At 28.8% G+C, this 17,504-nt stretch overlaps 7 non-coding genes across 7 annotated transcripts; all 7 read right to left on the bottom strand.

Moving 5' to 3' along the window:
• Window positions 1-6,827: 6,827 nt before the first annotated feature.
• Window positions 6,828-6,899, bottom strand: TRNAG-UCC (transfer RNA glycine (anticodon UCC)). The gene has a single exon. It is a non-coding gene; the product is annotated as a tRNA-Gly (tRNA).
• Window positions 6,900-8,416: 1,517 nt separating this feature from the next.
• Window positions 8,417-8,488, bottom strand: TRNAG-UCC (transfer RNA glycine (anticodon UCC)). Its single transcript has one exon. It is a non-coding gene; the product is annotated as a tRNA-Gly (tRNA).
• A 961-nt stretch (window positions 8,489-9,449) lies between these two features.
• Window positions 9,450-9,521, bottom strand: TRNAG-UCC (transfer RNA glycine (anticodon UCC)). The gene has a single exon. It is a non-coding gene; the product is annotated as a tRNA-Gly (tRNA).
• A 963-nt stretch (window positions 9,522-10,484) lies between these two features.
• TRNAG-UCC (transfer RNA glycine (anticodon UCC)) lies at window positions 10,485-10,556 on the bottom strand. Its single transcript has one exon. It is a non-coding gene; the product is annotated as a tRNA-Gly (tRNA).
• Window positions 10,557-11,824: 1,268 nt separating this feature from the next.
• Window positions 11,825-11,896, bottom strand: TRNAG-UCC (transfer RNA glycine (anticodon UCC)). Its single transcript has one exon. It is a non-coding gene; the product is annotated as a tRNA-Gly (tRNA).
• Window positions 11,897-12,858: 962 nt separating this feature from the next.
• Window positions 12,859-12,930, bottom strand: TRNAG-UCC (transfer RNA glycine (anticodon UCC)). Its single transcript has one exon. It is a non-coding gene; the product is annotated as a tRNA-Gly (tRNA).
• Window positions 12,931-16,479: 3,549 nt separating this feature from the next.
• TRNAG-UCC (transfer RNA glycine (anticodon UCC)) lies at window positions 16,480-16,551 on the bottom strand. The gene has a single exon. It is a non-coding gene; the product is annotated as a tRNA-Gly (tRNA).
• Between the last annotated feature and the right edge of the window lie 953 nt (window positions 16,552-17,504).

Here is a 17,504-nt window from a genome sequence, read left to right as displayed (position 1 = left end):
TTGCTCTTTTTTTAGAGTGTTGTTATACAAATATTAGTGGATACACTATTCGCAAAAAAAACTAGATCCAACAATAAAAAAAGATATATCATCTAATATTTTCTAAAAAAGATATGCATGAATTTGATCGTTTCAATAAGCTTGTGCATGTAGTTGAAAAGGAACTTTTGATTGTCCATAAAATTTGAGAGGTTGGAAGTAATGTTTATAAAATGTTGCATGCTAGGTATTTTAATTCACGTGATTGTAATCGTTCTTTATATTGTAAAACACAACCTAAAAAATGGATCTTCTAAGAGAACTTTAACAACTTGTTAACTTTGGTAAGAATTTTTTAACCGACAATAATATGTTCCCTCGTAAAACGTATGAAGCTCAACTTTTTTTTGCACAATTCATTGGCATGAATTATAAGAAGATAGTTGTTTGTACTAAAGATTGCATTTATTTAAAATGTGTATGCATCATTAAATACGTGTCCTACATATAAAAATTGGTATGGTTTATAAGAAAGAAAATAAGAAAAAACTTTATCCAAAGAGTTAGGTTATTTTTAATTGGGGGACGTTTGTGATACACCAAAACAACACATTGCGTTTGGCGGGAGTCGAACCGGGTCTATTGCTTGGAAGCAATTATCCTAACCGTTGGACTACAAACGCTTACTCGGTCATTAAAAATATTGACCGATGTATTATTAGTTTGTAAGTGGTAAATAATCTTCTCAATATTACATATGAGCTAAACAATTTACATATATTTTTCTCAAAATAAAGAAAAATCATATCACGTTTGTTTTCAAGAAATCATGTATCCCTCTCTCAAAATAAAAACAATTAACCTCTATAATTCTATTTTATGTCATTCTTTGTCTCTGTTCCTCACTTTATTTATTTCTTTGTATTTGTTTTTTGTTGTTGGTGGTGGGTATCACGTCTTATTTATGTATAAGAACGAAGATGGATTAAGAGAATTCTTAAGTTTGTTGTTGATCATGCATAGAAAAGCAGGTCCGTTGAAACTATTTGCTCTTTTTTGAGTGTTGTTATACAAATATTAGTGGATACACTATTCGCAAGAAAAAACTAGATCAACAATAAAAAAAGATATATAAATCTAATATTTTCTAAAAAGATATGCATGAATTTGATCGTTTCAATAAGCTTGTGCATGTAGTTGAAAAGGAACTTTTGATTGTCCATAAAAATTTGAGAGGTTGGAAGTAATGTTTATAAAATGTTGCATGCTAGGTATTTTAAGTTCACGTGATTGTAATCGTTCTTTATATGTAAAACATCAACCTAAAAAATGGATCTTCTAAAGAGAACTTTAAACACTTGTTAACTTTGTAAGAAATTTTTTAACCGACACTAATTGTTCCCTCGTAAAACGTATGAAGCTCAACTTTTTTTTTGCAATTCATTGGCTGAATTATAAGAAGATAGTTGTTTGTACTAAAGATTGCATTTTATTTTAAAATGTGTATGCATCATTAAATACGTGTCCTACATATATAATTGGTATGTGTTATAAGAAAGAAAATAAGAAAAAACTTTATCCAAAGAGTTAGGTTATTTTTAATTTGGGGGAAGTTTGTGATACACCAAACAACACATTGCGTTGCCGGAGTCGAACCCGGGTCTATTGCTTGGAAGGCAATTATCCTAACCGTTGGACTACAAACGGTTACTCGGTTCATTAAAAATATTGACCGATGTATTATTAGTTTGTAAGTGGTTAATAATCTTCTCAATATTAATATGAGCTAAACAATTTACATATATTTTTCTCAAAATAAAGAAAAATCATATCACGTTTGTTTTCAAGAAATCATGTATCCCTCTCTTCAAAAATAAAACAATTAACCTCTATAATTCTATTTTATGTCATTCTTTGTCTTTGTTCCTCACTTTATTTTTCTTTGTATTTGTTTTTTTGTTTGGTGGGTATCACGTCTTATTTATGTATAAGAATACGAAGATGGATTAAGAGAATTCTTTAAGTTTGTTGTTGATCATGCATAGAAAAGCAGGTCCGTTGAAACTATTTGCTCTTTTTTTAGAGTGTTGTTATACAAATATTAGTGGATACACTATTCGCAAGAAAAAACTAGATCCAACAAAAAAAAAGATATATACATCTAATATTTTCTAAAAAAGATATGCATGAATTTGATCGTTTCAATAAGCTTGTGCATGTAGTTGAAAAGGAACTTTTGATTGTCCATAAAAATTTGAGAGGTTGGAAGTAATGTTTATAAAATGTTGCATGCTAGGTATTTTAAGTTCACGTGATTGTAATCGTTCTTTATATTGTAAACATCAACCTAAAAATGGATCTTCTAAAGAGAACTTTAACAACTTGTTAACTTTGGTAAGAAATTTTTTAACCGACAATAATATGTTCCCTCGTAAAACGTATGAAGCTCAACTTTTTTTTTTGCAATCATTGGCATGAATTATAAGAAGATAGTTGTTTGTACTAAAGATTGCATTTTATTTTAAAATGTGTATGCATCATTAAATACGTGTCCTACATATATAAATTGGTATGTGTTATAAGAAAGAAAATAAAAAAAAAATTTATCCAAAGAGTTAGGTTATTTTTAATTTGGGGACGTTTGTGATACACCAAAACACACATTGCGTTTGCCGGGAGTCAAACCCGGGTCTATTGCTTGGAAGGCAATTATCCTAACCGTTGGACTACAAAACGCTTACTTGGTTCATTAAAAATATTGACCGATGTATTATTAGTTTGTAAGTGGTAAATAATCTTCTCAATATTACATATGAGCTAAACAATTTACATATATTTTTCTCAAAATAAAGAAAAATCATATCACGTTTGTTTTCAAGAAATCCTGTATCCCTCTCTTCAAAAATAAAACAATTAACCTCTATAATTCTTTTTTATATCATTCCTTGTCTCTGTTCCTCACTTTATTTATTTCTTTGTATTTGTTTTTTGTTGTTGGTGGGTATCCTGTCTTATTTATGTATAAGAATACGAAGATGGATTGAGAGAATTCTTTAAGTTTGTTGTTGATCATGCATAGAAAAGCAGGTCCGTTGAAACTATTTGCTCTTTTTTTAGAGTGTTGTTATAAAATATTAGTGGATACACTATTCGCAAGAAAAACTAGATCCAACAATAAAAAAAGATATATACATCTAATATTTTCTAAAAAAGATATGCATGAATTTGATCGTTTCAATAAGCTTGTGCATGTAGTTGAAAAGGAACTTTTGATTGTCCATAAAAATTTGAGAGGTTGGAAGTAATGTTTATAAAATGTTGCATGCTAGGTATTTTAAGTTCACGTGATTGTAATCGTTCTTTATATTGTAAAACATCAACCTAAAAAATGGATCTTCTAAAGAGAACTTTAACAACTTGTTAACTTGGTAAGAAATTTTTAACCGACAATAATATGTCCCTCGTCAAACGTATGAAGCTCAACTTTTTTTTGCAATTCATTGGCATGAATTATAAGAAGATAGTTGTTGTACTAGAGATTGCATTTTATTTTAAAATGTGTATGCATCATTAAATACGTGTCCTACATATATAAGTTGGTATGTGTTATAAGAAAGAAAATAAGAAAAACTTTATCCAAAGAGTTAGGTTATTTTTGATAATGTCAAGATTTATGAGCGTGTATCAGAATGCAGAAGGTGAAAACACTTAATGTTAAGGTTACTGATTGATTGCTTAAACAACATACATAATTTTCTAAATAGAATTATAATGATTACCATATTTATGAAATAAGGTAATAAGTCATATGCCATGCATTGTCTTATCTTTTTTGGAGGCAAGAGATAACTAAGGTGTCATCTTATTTTTCTTGGTAAGATTTTCTTCACAAAAATATAACATGGACTTTAGAATAAAAGCATGTGATTACTAAGCAATGCATGGATGTTAAAGCCTTTAAGTAATCTTGATTATAACTGGGAAAAGATTTTGGATTAGGAAGAATATTTTTCTTAATAGAATTATAATGATTACCAATATTTATGAAAGAAGGTAATAAGTCATATGTCTTGCATTGTCTTAACTTTTTTGGACGCAAGAGATAACTAAGGTGTCATCTTATTTTTCTTGGTAAGATTTTCTTCACAAAAATATAACATGGACTTTAGAATAAAAGTATGTCATTACTAAGCAATGACTTTGCGACCAGGTTTAATTTGTTCCCTCGTAAAACGTATGAAGCTCAACTTTTTTTTTTGCAATTCATTGGCATGAATTATAAGAAGATAGTTGTTTGTACTAGAGATTGCATTTTATTTTAAAATGTGTATGCATCTAAATACGTGTGTCCTACATATAAGTTGGTATGTGTTATAAGAAAGAAAATAAGAAAAAACTTTATCCAAAGAGTTAGGTTATTTTTTGATAATGTCAAGATTTATGAGCGTTATCAGAATGCAGAAGGTGAAAACACTTAATGTTAAGGTTACTGATTGATTGCTTAAACAACATACATAATTTTCTAAATAGAATTATAATGATTACCAATATTTATGAAAGAAGGTAATAAGTCATATGTCTTGCATTGTCTTAACTTTTTTGGACGCAAGAGATAACTAAGGTGTCATCTATTTTCTTGGTAAGATTTTCTTCACAAAAATATAACATGGACTTTAGAATAAAAGTATGTCATTACTAAGCAATGACTTTGCGACCAGGTTTAATTTGTTCCCTCGTAAAACGTATGAAGCTCAACTTTTTTTTTTGCAATTCATTGGCATGAATTATAAGAAGATAGTTGTTTGTACTAGAGATTGCATTTTATTTTAAATGTGTATGCATCATTAAATACGTGTCCTACATATATAAGTTGGTATGTGTTATAAGAAAGAAATAAGAAAAACTTTATCCAAAGAGTTAGGTTATTTTTTGATAATGTCAAGATTTATGAGCGTGTATCAGAATGCAGAAGGTGAAAACACTAATGTTAGGTTACTGATTGATTGCTTAAAAACATACATAATTTTCTAAATAGAATATAATGATTACCAATATTTATGAAATAAGGTAATAAGTCATATGCCATGCATTGTCTTATCTTTTTTGGAGGCAAGAGATAACTAAGGTGTCATCTTATTTTTCTGGTAAGATTTTCTTCACAAAATATAACATGGACTTTAGAATAAAAGTATGTCATTACTAAGCAATGACTTTGCGACCAGGTTTAATTTGGGGGACGTTTGTGATACACCAAAACAACACATTGCGTTTGCGGGAGTCGAACCCAGGTCTATTGCTTGGAAGGCAATTATCCTAACCGTTGGACTACAAACGCTTACTCGGTAATTAAAAATATTGACCGATGTATTATTAGTTTGTAAGTGGTAAATAATCTTCTCAATATAACATACGTGCTAAACAATTTACATATATTTTTCTCAAAATAAAGAAAAATCATATCACGTTTGTTTTCAAGAAATCATGTATCCCTCTCTTCAAAAATAAAACAATTAACCTCTATATTCTTTTTTATATCATTCTTTGTCTCTGTTCCTCATTTTATTTATTTCTTTGTATTTGTTTTTTGTTGTTGGTGGGTATCATGTCTTATTATGTATAAGAATACGAAGATGGATTGAAAGAATTCTTTAAGTTTGTTGTTGATCATGCATAGAAAAAGCAGGTCCGTTGAAACTATTTGCTCTTTTTTTAGAGTGTTGTTATACAAATATTAGTGGATACACTATTCGCAAGAAAAAAACTAGATCAACAATAAAAAAAGATATACATCTAATATTTTCTAAAAAAGATGCATGAATTTGATCGTTTCAATAAGCTTGTGCATGTAGTTGAAAAGGAACTTTTGATTGTCCATAAAAATTTGAGAGGTTGGAAGTAATGTTTATAAAATGTTGCATGCTAGGTATTTTAAGTTCACGTGATTGTAATCGTTCTTTATATTGTAAAACATCAACCTAAAAAATGGATCTTCTAAAGAGAACTTTAACAACTTGTTAACTTGGTAAGAAATTTTTTAACCGACAATAATATGTTCCCTCGTAAAACGTATGAAGCTCAACTTTTTTTTCGCAATTCATTGGCATGAATTATAAGAAGATAGTTGTTTGTACTAAAGATTGCATTTTATTTTAAAATGTGTATGCATCATTAAATACGTGTCCTACATATATAAGTTGGTATGTGTTTTAAGAAAGAAAATAAAAAAACTTTATCCAAAGAGTTAGGTTATTTTTTGATAATGTCAAGATTTATGAGCGTGTATCAGAATGCAGAAGTGAAAACACTTATGTTAAGGTTACTGATTGATTGCTTAAACAACATACATAATTTTCTAAATAGAATTATAATGATTACCAATATTTATGAAATAAGGTAATAAGTCATATGCCATGCATTGTCTTATCTTTTTTGGAGGCAAGAGATAACTAAGGTGTCATCTTATTTTTCTTGGTAAGATTTTCTTCACAAAAATATAACATGGACTTAGAATAAAAGCATGTGATTACTAAGCAATGCATGGATGTTAAAGCCTTTAAGTAATCTTGATTATAACTGGGAAAAGATTTTGGATTAGGAAGAATATTTTTCTAAATAGAATTATAATGATTACCAATATTTATGAAAGAAGGTAATAAGTCATATGTCTTGCATTGTCTTAACTTTTTTGGACGCAAGAGATAACTAAGGTGTCATCTTATTTTTCTTGGTAAGATTTTCTTCACAAAAATATAACATGGACTTTAGAATAAAAGTATGTGATTACTAAGCAATGAATTTGCGACCAGGTTTAATTGGGGGACGTTTGTGACACACCAAAACAACAACATTGCGTTTGCCGGGAGTCGAACCCGGGTCTATTGCTTGGAAGGCAATTATCCTAACCGTTGGACTACAAACGCTTACTCGGTTCATTAAAAATATTGACCGATGTATTATTAGTTTGTAAGTGGTAAATAATCTTCTCAATATTACATATGAGCTAAACAATTTACATATATTTTCTCAAAATAAAGAAAAATCATATCACGTTTGTTTTCAAGAAATCATGTATCCCTCTCTTCAAAAATAAAACAATTAACCTCTATAATTCTTTTTTATATCATTCTTTGTCTCTGTTCCTCACTTTATTTATTTCTTTGTATTTGTTTGTTGTTGGTGGGTATCATGTCTTATTTATGTATAAGAATACGAAGATGGATTGAGAGATTCTTTAAGTTTGTTGTTGATCATGCATAGAAAAGCAGGTCCGTTGAAACTATTTGCTCTTTTTTTAGAGTGTTGTTATACAAATATTAGTGGATACACTATTCGCAAGAAAAAACTAGATCCAACAATAAAAAAGATATATCATCTAATATTTTCTAAAAAAGATATGCATGAATTTGATCGTTTCAATAAGCTTGTGCATGTAGTTGAAAAGGAACTTTTGATTGTCCATAAAAATTTGAGAGGTTGGAAGTAATGTTTATAAAATTTTGCATGCTAGGTATTTTAAGTTCACGTGATTGTAATCGTTCTTTATATTGTAAAACATCAACCTAAAAAATGGATCTTCTAAAGAGAACTTTAACAACTTGTTAACTTTGGTAAGAAATTTTTAACCGACAATAATATGTTCCCTCGTAAAACGTATGAAGCTCAACTTTTTTTTCGCAATTCATTGGCATGAATTATAAGAAGATAGTTGTTTGTACTAAAGATTACATTTTATTTTAAAATGTGTATGCATCATTAAATACGTGTCCTACATATATAAGTTGGTATGTGTTATAAGAAAGAAAATAAGAAAAAACTTTATCCAAAGAGTTAGGTTATTTTTTGATAATGTCAAGATTTATGAGCGTGTATCGGAATGCAAGAAGGTGAAAACACTTAATGTTAAGGTTACTGATTGATTGCTTAAACAACATACATAATTTTCTAAATAGAATTATAATGATTACCAATATTTATGAAATAAGGTAATAAGTCATATGCCATGCATTGTCTTATCTTTTTTGGAGGCAAGAGATAACTAAGGTGTCATCTTATTTTTCTTGGTAAGATTTTCTTCACAAAAATATAACATGGACTTTAGAATAAAAGCATGTGATTACTAAGCAATGCATGGATGTTAAAGCCTTTAAGTAATCTTGATATAACTGGGAAAAGATTTTGGATTAGGAAGAATATTTTTCTAAATAAAATTATAATGATTACCAATATTTATGAAAGAAGGTAATAAGTCATATGTCTTGCATTGTCTTAACTTTTTTGGACGCAAGAGATAACTAAGGTGTCATCTTATTTTTCTTGGTAAGATTTTCTTCACAAAATATAACATGGACTTTAGAATAAAAGTATGTGATTACTAAGCAATGAATTTGCGACCAGGTTTAATTTGGGGGACGTTTGTGACACACCAAAACAACAACATTGCGTTTGCCGGGAGTTGAACCCGGGTCTATTGCTTGGAAGGCAATTATCCTAACCGTTGGACTACAAACACTTACTCGGTTCATTAAAAATATTGACCGATGTATTATTAGTTTGTAAGTGGTAAATAATCTTCTCAATATTACATATGAGCTAAACAATTTACATATATTTTTCTCAAAATAAAGAAAAATCATATCACGGTTGTTTTCAAGAAATCATGTATCCCTCTCTTCAAAAATAAAACAATTAACCTCTATAATTCTTTTTTATATCATTCTTTGTCTCTGTTCCTCACTTTATTTATTTCTTTGTATTTGTTTTTTGTTGTTGGTGGGTATCATGTCTTATTTATGTATAAGAATACGAAGATGGATTGAGAGAATTCTTTAAGTTTGTTGTTGATCATGCATAGAAAAGCAGGTCCGTTGAAACTATTTGCTCTTTTTTTAGAGTGTTGTTATACAAATATTAGTGGATACACTATTCGCAAGAAAAAACTAGATCCAACAATAAAAAAAGATATATACATCTAATATTTTCTAAAAAAGATATGCATGAATTTGATCGTTTCAATAAGCTTGTGCATGTAGTTGAAAAGGAACTTTTGATTGTCCATAAAAATTTGAGAGGTTGGAAGTAATGTTTATAAATGTTGCATGCTAGGTATTTTAAGTTCACGTGATTGTAATCGTTCTTTATATTGTAAAACATCAACCTAAAAAATGGATCTTCTAAGAGAACTTTAACAACTTGTTAACTTTGGTAAGAATTTTTTTAACCGACAATAATATGTTCCCTCGTAAAACGTATGAAGCTCAACTTTTTTTTTGCAATTCATTGGCATGAATTATAAGAAGATAGTTGTTTGTACTAAAGATTGCATTTTATTTTAAATGTGTATGCATCATTAAATACGTGTCCTACATATATAAATTGGTATGTGTTATAGAAAGAAAATAAGAAAAAACTTTATCCAAAGAGTTAGGTTATTTTTAATTTGGGGGACGTTTGTGATACACCAAACAACACATTGTGTTTGCCGGGAGTCGAACCCGGGTCTATTGCTTGGAAGGCAATTATCCTAACCGTTGGACTACAAACGCTTACTCGGTTCATTAAAAATATTGACCGATGTATTATTAGTTTGTAAGTGGTAAATAATCTTCTCAATATTACATATGAGCTAAACAATTTACATATATTTTTCTCAAAATAAAGAAAAATCATATCACGTTTGTTTTCAAGAAATCATGTATCCCTCTCTTCAAAAATAAAACAATTAACCTCTATAATTCTTTTTTATATCATTCTTTGTCTCTGTTCCTCACTTTATTTATTTCTTTGTATTTTTTTTTGTTGTTGGTGGGTATCATGTCTTATTTATGTATAAGAATACGAAGATGGATTGAGAGAATTCTTTAAGTTTGTTGTTGATCATGCATAGAAAAGCAGGTCCGTTGAAACTATTGCTCTTTTTTTAGAGTGTTGTTATACAAATATTAGTGGATACACTATTCGCAAGAAAAAAACAAGATCCAACAATAAAAAAGATATATACATCTAATATTTTCTAAAAAAGATATGCATGATTTGATCGTTTCAATAAGCTTGTGCATGTTGTTGAAAAGGAACTTTTGATTGTCCATAAAAATTTGAGAGGTTGGAAGTAATGTTTATAAAATGTTGCATGCTAGGTATTTTAAGTTCACGTGATTGTAATCGTTCTTTATATTGTAAAACATCAACCTAAAAAATGGATCTTCTAAAGAGAACTTTAACAACTTGTTAACTTTGGTAAGAAATTTTTTAACCGACAATAATATGTTCCCTCGTAAAACGTATGAAGCTCAACTTTTTTTTTGCAATTCATTGGCATGAATTATAAGAAGATAGTTGTTTGTACTAAAGATTGCATTTTATTTTAAAATGTGTATGCATCATTAAATACGTGTCCTACATATATAAATTGGTATGTGCTATAAGAAAGAAAATAAAAAAAAACTTTATCCAAAGAGTTAGGTTATTTTTAATTTGGGGGACGTTTGTGATACACCAAAACAACACATTGTGTTTGCCGGGAGTCGAACCCGGGTCTATTGCTTGGAAGGCAATTATCCTAACCGTTGGACTACAAACGCTTACTCGTTTCATTAAAAATATTGACCGATGTATTATTAGTTTGTAAGTGGTAAATAATCTTCTCAATATTACATGATAACATATATATTTTTCTCATAATACATTTTTTCTCTCAAAGAAAAATCATATCACGTTTGTTTTCAAGAAATCATGTATCCCTCTCTTCAAAAATAAAACAATTAACCTCTATAATTCTTTTTATATCATTCTTTGTCTCTGTTCCTCACTTTATTTATTTCTTTGTATTTGTTTTTTGTTGTTGGTGGGTATCATGTCTTATTTATGTATAAGAATACGAAGATGGATGAGAGAATTCTTTAAGTTTGTTGTTGATCATGCATAGAAAAGCAGGTCCGTTGAAACTATTTGCTCTTTTTTTAGAGTGTTGTTATACAAATATTAGTGGATACACTATTCGCAAGAAAAAACTAGATCCAACAATAAAAAAAGATATATACATCTAATATTTTCTAAAAAAGATATGCATGAATTTGATCGTTTCAATAAGCTTGTGCATGTAGTTGAAAAGGAATTTTGATTGTCCATAAAAATTTGAGAGGTTGGAAGTAATGTTTATAAAATGTTGCATGCTAGGTATTTAAGTTCACGTGATTGTAATCGTTCTTTATATTGTAAAACATCAACCTAAAAAATGGATCTTCTAAAGAGAACTTTAACAACTTGTTAACTTTGGTAAGAAATTTTTTAACCGACAATAATATGTTCCCTCGTAAAACGTATGAAGCTCAACTTTTTTTTCGCAATTCATTGGCATGAATTATAAGAAGATAGTTGCTTGTACTAAAGATTACATTTTATTTTAAAATGTGTATGCATCATTAAATACGTGTCCTACATATATAAGTTGGTATGTGTTATAAGAAAGAAAATAAGAAAAAACTTTATCCAAAGAGTTAGGTTATTTTTTGATAATGTCAAGATTTATGAGCGTGTATCAGAATGCAGAAGGTGAAAACACTTAATGTTAAGGTTACTGATTGATTGCTTAAACAACATACATAATTTTCTAAATAGAATTATAATGATTACCAATATTTATGAAATAAGGTAATAAGTCATATGCCATGCATTGTCTTAACTTTTTTGGACGCAAGAGATAACTAAGGTGTCATCTTATTTTTCTTGGTAAGATTTTCTTCACAAAAATATAACATGGACTTTAGAATAAAAGTATGTGATTACTAAGCAATAATTTGCGACCAGGTTTAATTTGGGGGACGTTTGTGACACACCAAAACAACAACATTGCGTTTGCCGGGAGTTGAACCCGGGTCTATTGCTTGGAAGGCAATTATCCTAACCGTTGGACTACAAACACTTACTCGGTTCATTAAAAATATTGACCGATGTATTATTAGTTTGTAAGTGGTAAATAATCTTCTCAATATTACATATGAGCTAAACAATTTACATATATTTTTCTCAAAATAAAGAAAAATCATATCACGGTTGTTTTCAAGAAATCATGTATCCCTCTCTTCAAAAATAAAACAATTAACCTCTATAATTCTTTTTTATATCATTCTTTGTCTCTGTTCCTCACTTTTTTATTTCTTTGTATTTGTTTTTTGTTGTTGGTGGGTATCATGTCTTATTTATGTATAAGAATACGAAGATGGATTGAGAGAATTCTTTAAGTTTGTTGTTGATCATGCATAGAAAAGCAGGTCCGTTGAAATTATTTGCTCTTTTTTTAGAGTGTTGTTATACAAATATTAGTGGATACACTATTCGCAAGAAAAAACTAGATCCAACAATAAAAAAAGATATATACATCTAATATTTTCTAAAAAAGATATGCATGAATTTGATCGTTTCAATAAGCTTGTGCATGTAGTTGAAAAGGAACTTTTGATTGTCCATAAAAATTTGAGAGGTTGGAAAGTAATGTTATAAAATGTTGCATGCTAGGTATTTTAAGTTCACGTGATTGTAATCGTTCTTTATATTGTAAAACATCAACCTAAAAAATGGATCTTCTAAGAGAACTTTAACAACTTGTTAACTTTGGTAAGAAATTTTTTAACCGACAATAATATGTTCCCTCGTAAAACGTATGAAGCTCAACTTTTTTTTTGCAATTCATTGGCATGAATTATAAGAAGATAGTTGTTTGTACTAAAGATTGCATTTTATTTTAAAATGTGTATGCATCATTAATACGTGTCCTACATATATAAATTGGTATGTGTTATAAGAAAGAAAATAAGAAAAACTTTATCCAAAGAGTTAGGTTATTTTTAATTTGGGGGACGTTTGTGATACACCAAAACAACACATTGTGTTTGCCGGGAGTCGAACCCGGGTCTATTGCTTGGAAGGCAATTATCCTAACCGTTGGACTACAAACGCTTACTCGGTTCATTAAAAATATTGACCGATGTATTATTAGTTTGTAAGTGGTAAATAATCTTCTCAATATTACATATGAGCTAAACAATTACATATATTTTTCTCAAAATAAAGAAAAATCATATCACGTTTGTTTTCAAGAAATCATGTATCCCTCTCTTAAAATAAAACAATTAACCTCTATAATTCTTTTTTATATCATTCTTTGTCTCTGTTCCTCATTTATTTATTTCTTTGTATTTGTTTTTTGTTGTTGGTGGGTATCATGTCTTATTTATGTATAAGAATACGAAGATGGATTGAGAGAATTCTTTAAGTTTGTTGTTGATCATGCATAGAAAAGCAGGTCCGTTGAAACTATTTGCTCTTTTTTTAGAGTGTTGTTATACAAATATTAGTGGATACACTATTCGCAAGAAAAAACAAGATCCAACAATAAAAAAAGATATATACATCTAATATTTTCTAAAAAAGATATGCATGAATTTGATCGTTTCAATAAGCTTGTGCATGTTGTTGAAAGGAACTTTTGATTGTCCATAAAAATTTGAGAGGTTGGAAAGTAATGTTTATAAAATGTTGCATGCTAGGTATTTTAAGTTCACGTGATTGTAATCGTTCTTATATTGTAAAACATCAACCTAAAAAATGGATCTTCTAAAGAGAACTTTAACAACTTGTTAACTTTGGTAAGAAATTTTTTAACCGACAATAATATGTTCCCTCGTAAAACGTATGAAGCTCAACTTTTTTTTTGCAATTCATTGGCATGAATTATAAGAAGATAGTTGTTTGTACTAAAGATTGCATTTTATTTTAAAATGTGTATGCATCATTAAATACGTGTCCTACATATATAAATTGGTATGTGCTATAAGAAAGAAAATAAAAAAAAAACTTTATCCAAAGAGTTAGGTTATTTTTAATTTGGGGGACGTTTGTGATACACCAAAACTTGGAAGGCAATTATCCTAACCGTTGGACTACAAACGCTTACTCAGTTCATTAAAAATATTGACCGATGTATTATTAGTTTGTAAGTGGTAAATAATCTTCTCAATATTACATATGAGCTAAACAATTTACATATATTTTTCTCAAAATAAAGAAAAATCATATCACGTTGTTTTCAAGAAATCATGTATCCCTCTCTTCAAAATAAAACAATAACCTCTATAATTCTTTTTTATATCATTCTTTGTCTCTGTCCTCACTTTATTTATTTCTTGTGTATTTGTTTTTTGTTGTTGGTGGGTATCATGTCTTATTTATGTATAAGATATACGAAGATGGATTGAGAGAATCTTTAAGTTGTTGTTGATCATGCATAGAAAAGCAGGTTCCGTTGAAACTATTTGCTCTTTTTTTAGAGTGTTGTTATACAAATATTAGTGGATACACTATTCGCAAGAAAAAACTAGATCCAACAATAAAAAAAGATATATACATCTAATATTTCTAAAAAAGATATGCATGAATTTGATCTTTCAATAAGCTTGTGCATGTGTTTGAAAAGGAACTTTTGATTGTCCATAAAAATTGAGAGGTTGGGAAGTAATGTTTATAAAATGTTGCATGCTAGGTATTTTAAGTTCACGTGATTGTAATCGTTCTTTATATTGTAAAACATCAACCTAAAAATGGATCTTCTAAAGAGAACTTTAACAACTTGTTAACTTTGGTAAGAAATTTTTTAACCGACAAATAATATGTTCCCTCGTAAAACGTATGAAGCTCAACTTTTTTTTGCAATTCATTGCATGAATTATAAGAAGATAGTTGTTTGTACTAAAGATTGCATTTTATTTTAAAATGTGTATGCATCATTAAATACGTGTCCTACATATATAAATTGGTATGTGCTATAAGAAAGAAAATAAAAAAAAAACTTTATCCAAAGAGTTAGGTTATTTTTATTTGGGGGACGTTTGTGATACACCAAAACAACACATTGTGTTTGCCGGGAGTCGAACCAGGGGTCTATTGCTTGGAAGGCAATTATCCTAACCGTTGGACTACAAACGCTTACTCAGTTCATTAAAAATATTGACCGATGTATTATTAGTTTGTAAGTGGTAAATAATCTTCTCAATATTACATATGAGCTAAACAATTTACATATATTTTTCTCAAAATAAAGAAAAATCATATCACGTTTGTTTTCAAGAAATCATGTATCCCTCTCTTCAAAAATAAAAACAATTAACCTCTATAATTCTTTTATATCATTCTTTGTCTCTGTTCCTCACTTTATTTATTTCTTTGTATTTGTTTTTGTTGTTGGTGGGTATCATGTCTTATTTATGTATAAGAATACGAAGATGGATTGAGAGAATTCTTTAAGTTTGTTGTTGATCATGCATGAAAAGCAGGTCCGTTGAAACTATTTGCTCTTTTTTTAGAGTGTTGTTATACAAATATTAGTGGATACACTATTCGCAAGAAAAAACTAGATCCCACAATAAAAAAAGATATATACATCTAATATTTTCTAAAAAAGATATGCATGAATTTGATCGTTTCAATAAGCTTGTGCATGTAGTTGAAAAGGAATTTTGATTGTCCATAAAAATTTGAGAGGTTGGAAGTAATGTTTATAAAATGTTGCATGCTAGGTATTTTAAGTTCACGTGATTGTAATCGTTCTTTATATGTAAAAACATCAACCTAAAAATGGATCTTCTAAAGAGAACTTTAACAACTTGTTAACTTGGTAAGAAATTTTTTAACCGACAATAATATGTTCCCTCGTAAAACGTATGAAGCTCAACTTTTTTTTCGCAATTCATTGGCATGATTTATATAAGAAGATAGTTGTTTGTACTAAAGATTACATTTTATTTTAAAATGTGTATGCATCATTAAATACGTGTCCTACATATATAAGTTGGTATGTGTTATAAGAAAGAAAAATAAGAAAAAACTTTATCCAAAGAGTTAGGTTATTTTTGATAATGTCAAGATTTATGAGCGGGTATCAGAATGCAGAAGGTGAAAACACTTAATGTTAAGGTTACTGATTGATTGCTTAAACAACATACATAATTTTTCTAAATAGAATTATAATGATTACCAATATTTATGAAATAAGGTAATAAGTCATATGCCAGGCATTGTCTTATCTTTTTGGAGGCAAGAGATAACTAAGGTGTCATCTTATTTTTCTTGGTAAGATTTTCTTCACAAAAATATAACATGGACTTTAGAATAAAAGCATGTGATTACTAAGCAATGCATGGAGGTTAAAGCCTTTTAGTAATCTTGATTATAACTGGGAAAAGATTTTGGATTAGGAAGAATATTTTTCTAAATAGAATTATAATGATTACCAATATTTATGAAAAGAAGGTAATAAGTCATATGTCTTGCATTGTCTTAACTTTTTTGGACGCAAGAGATATACTAAGGTGTCATCTTATTTTTCTTGGTAAGATTTTCTTCACAAAAATATAACATGGACTTTAGAATAAAAGTATGTGATTACTATGCAATGAATTTGCGACCAGGTTATTTGGGGGACGTTTGTGACACACCCAAACACAACAACATTGCGTTTGCCGGGAGTTGAACCCGGGTCTATTGCTTGGAAGGCAATTATCCTAACCGTTGGACTACAAACACTTACTCGGTTCATTAAAAATATTGACCGATGTATTATTAGTTTGTAAGTGGTAAATAATCTTCTCAATATTACATATGAGCTAAACATTTACATATATTTTTCAAAAATAAAGAAAAAATCATATCACGGTTGTTTCAAGAAATCATGTATCCCTCTCTTCAAAAATAAAACAATTAACCTCTATAATTCTTTTTATATCATTCTTATGTCTCTGTTCCTCACTTTATTTATTTCTTGTATTTGTTTTTTGTTGTTGGTGGGTATCATGTCTTATTATGTATAAGATACGAAGATGGATTGAGAGAATTCTTTAAGTTTGTTGTTGATCATGCATAGAAAAGCAGGTCCGTTGAAACTATTTGCTCTTTTTTTTAAGTGTTGTTTATACAAATATTAGTGGATACACTATTCGCAAGAAAAAACTAGATCCAACAATAAAAAAAGATATATACATCTAATATTTCTAAAAAAGATATGCATGAATTTGATCGTTTCAATAAGCTTGTGCATGTAGTTGAAAAAGGAACTTTTGATTGTCCATAAAAATTTGAGAGGTTGGAAGTAATGTTTATAAAGTTTGCATGCTAGGTATTTTAAGTTCACGTGATTGTAATCGTTCTTTATATTGTAAAACATCAACCTAAAAAATGGATCTTCTAAAGAGAACTTTAACAACTTGTTAACTTTGGTAAGAAATTTTTTAACCGACAATAATATGTTCCCTCGTAAAACATATGAATCTCAAACTTTTTTTTGCAATTCATTGGCATGAATTATAAGAAGATAGTTGTTTGTACTAAAGATTGCATTTTATTTAAAAGTGTATGCATCATTAAATACGTGTCATACATATATAAATGGTATGTGTTATAAGAAAGAAAATAAGAAAAAACTTTATCCAAAGAGTTAGAGTTATTTTAATTTGGGGGACGTTTGTGATACACCAAAACAA

The sequence above is a fragment of the Lathyrus oleraceus genome, unplaced genomic scaffold (assembly GCF_024323335.1).
Source record: "Lathyrus oleraceus cultivar Zhongwan6 unplaced genomic scaffold, CAAS_Psat_ZW6_1.0 chrUn1176, whole genome shotgun sequence".
In the NCBI taxonomy this organism is placed as follows: domain Eukaryota; kingdom Viridiplantae; phylum Streptophyta; class Magnoliopsida; order Fabales; family Fabaceae; genus Lathyrus; species Lathyrus oleraceus.
Note: the sequence above shows the minus strand (reverse complement) of the source record. Positions and strands in the feature narration are given on the sequence as shown.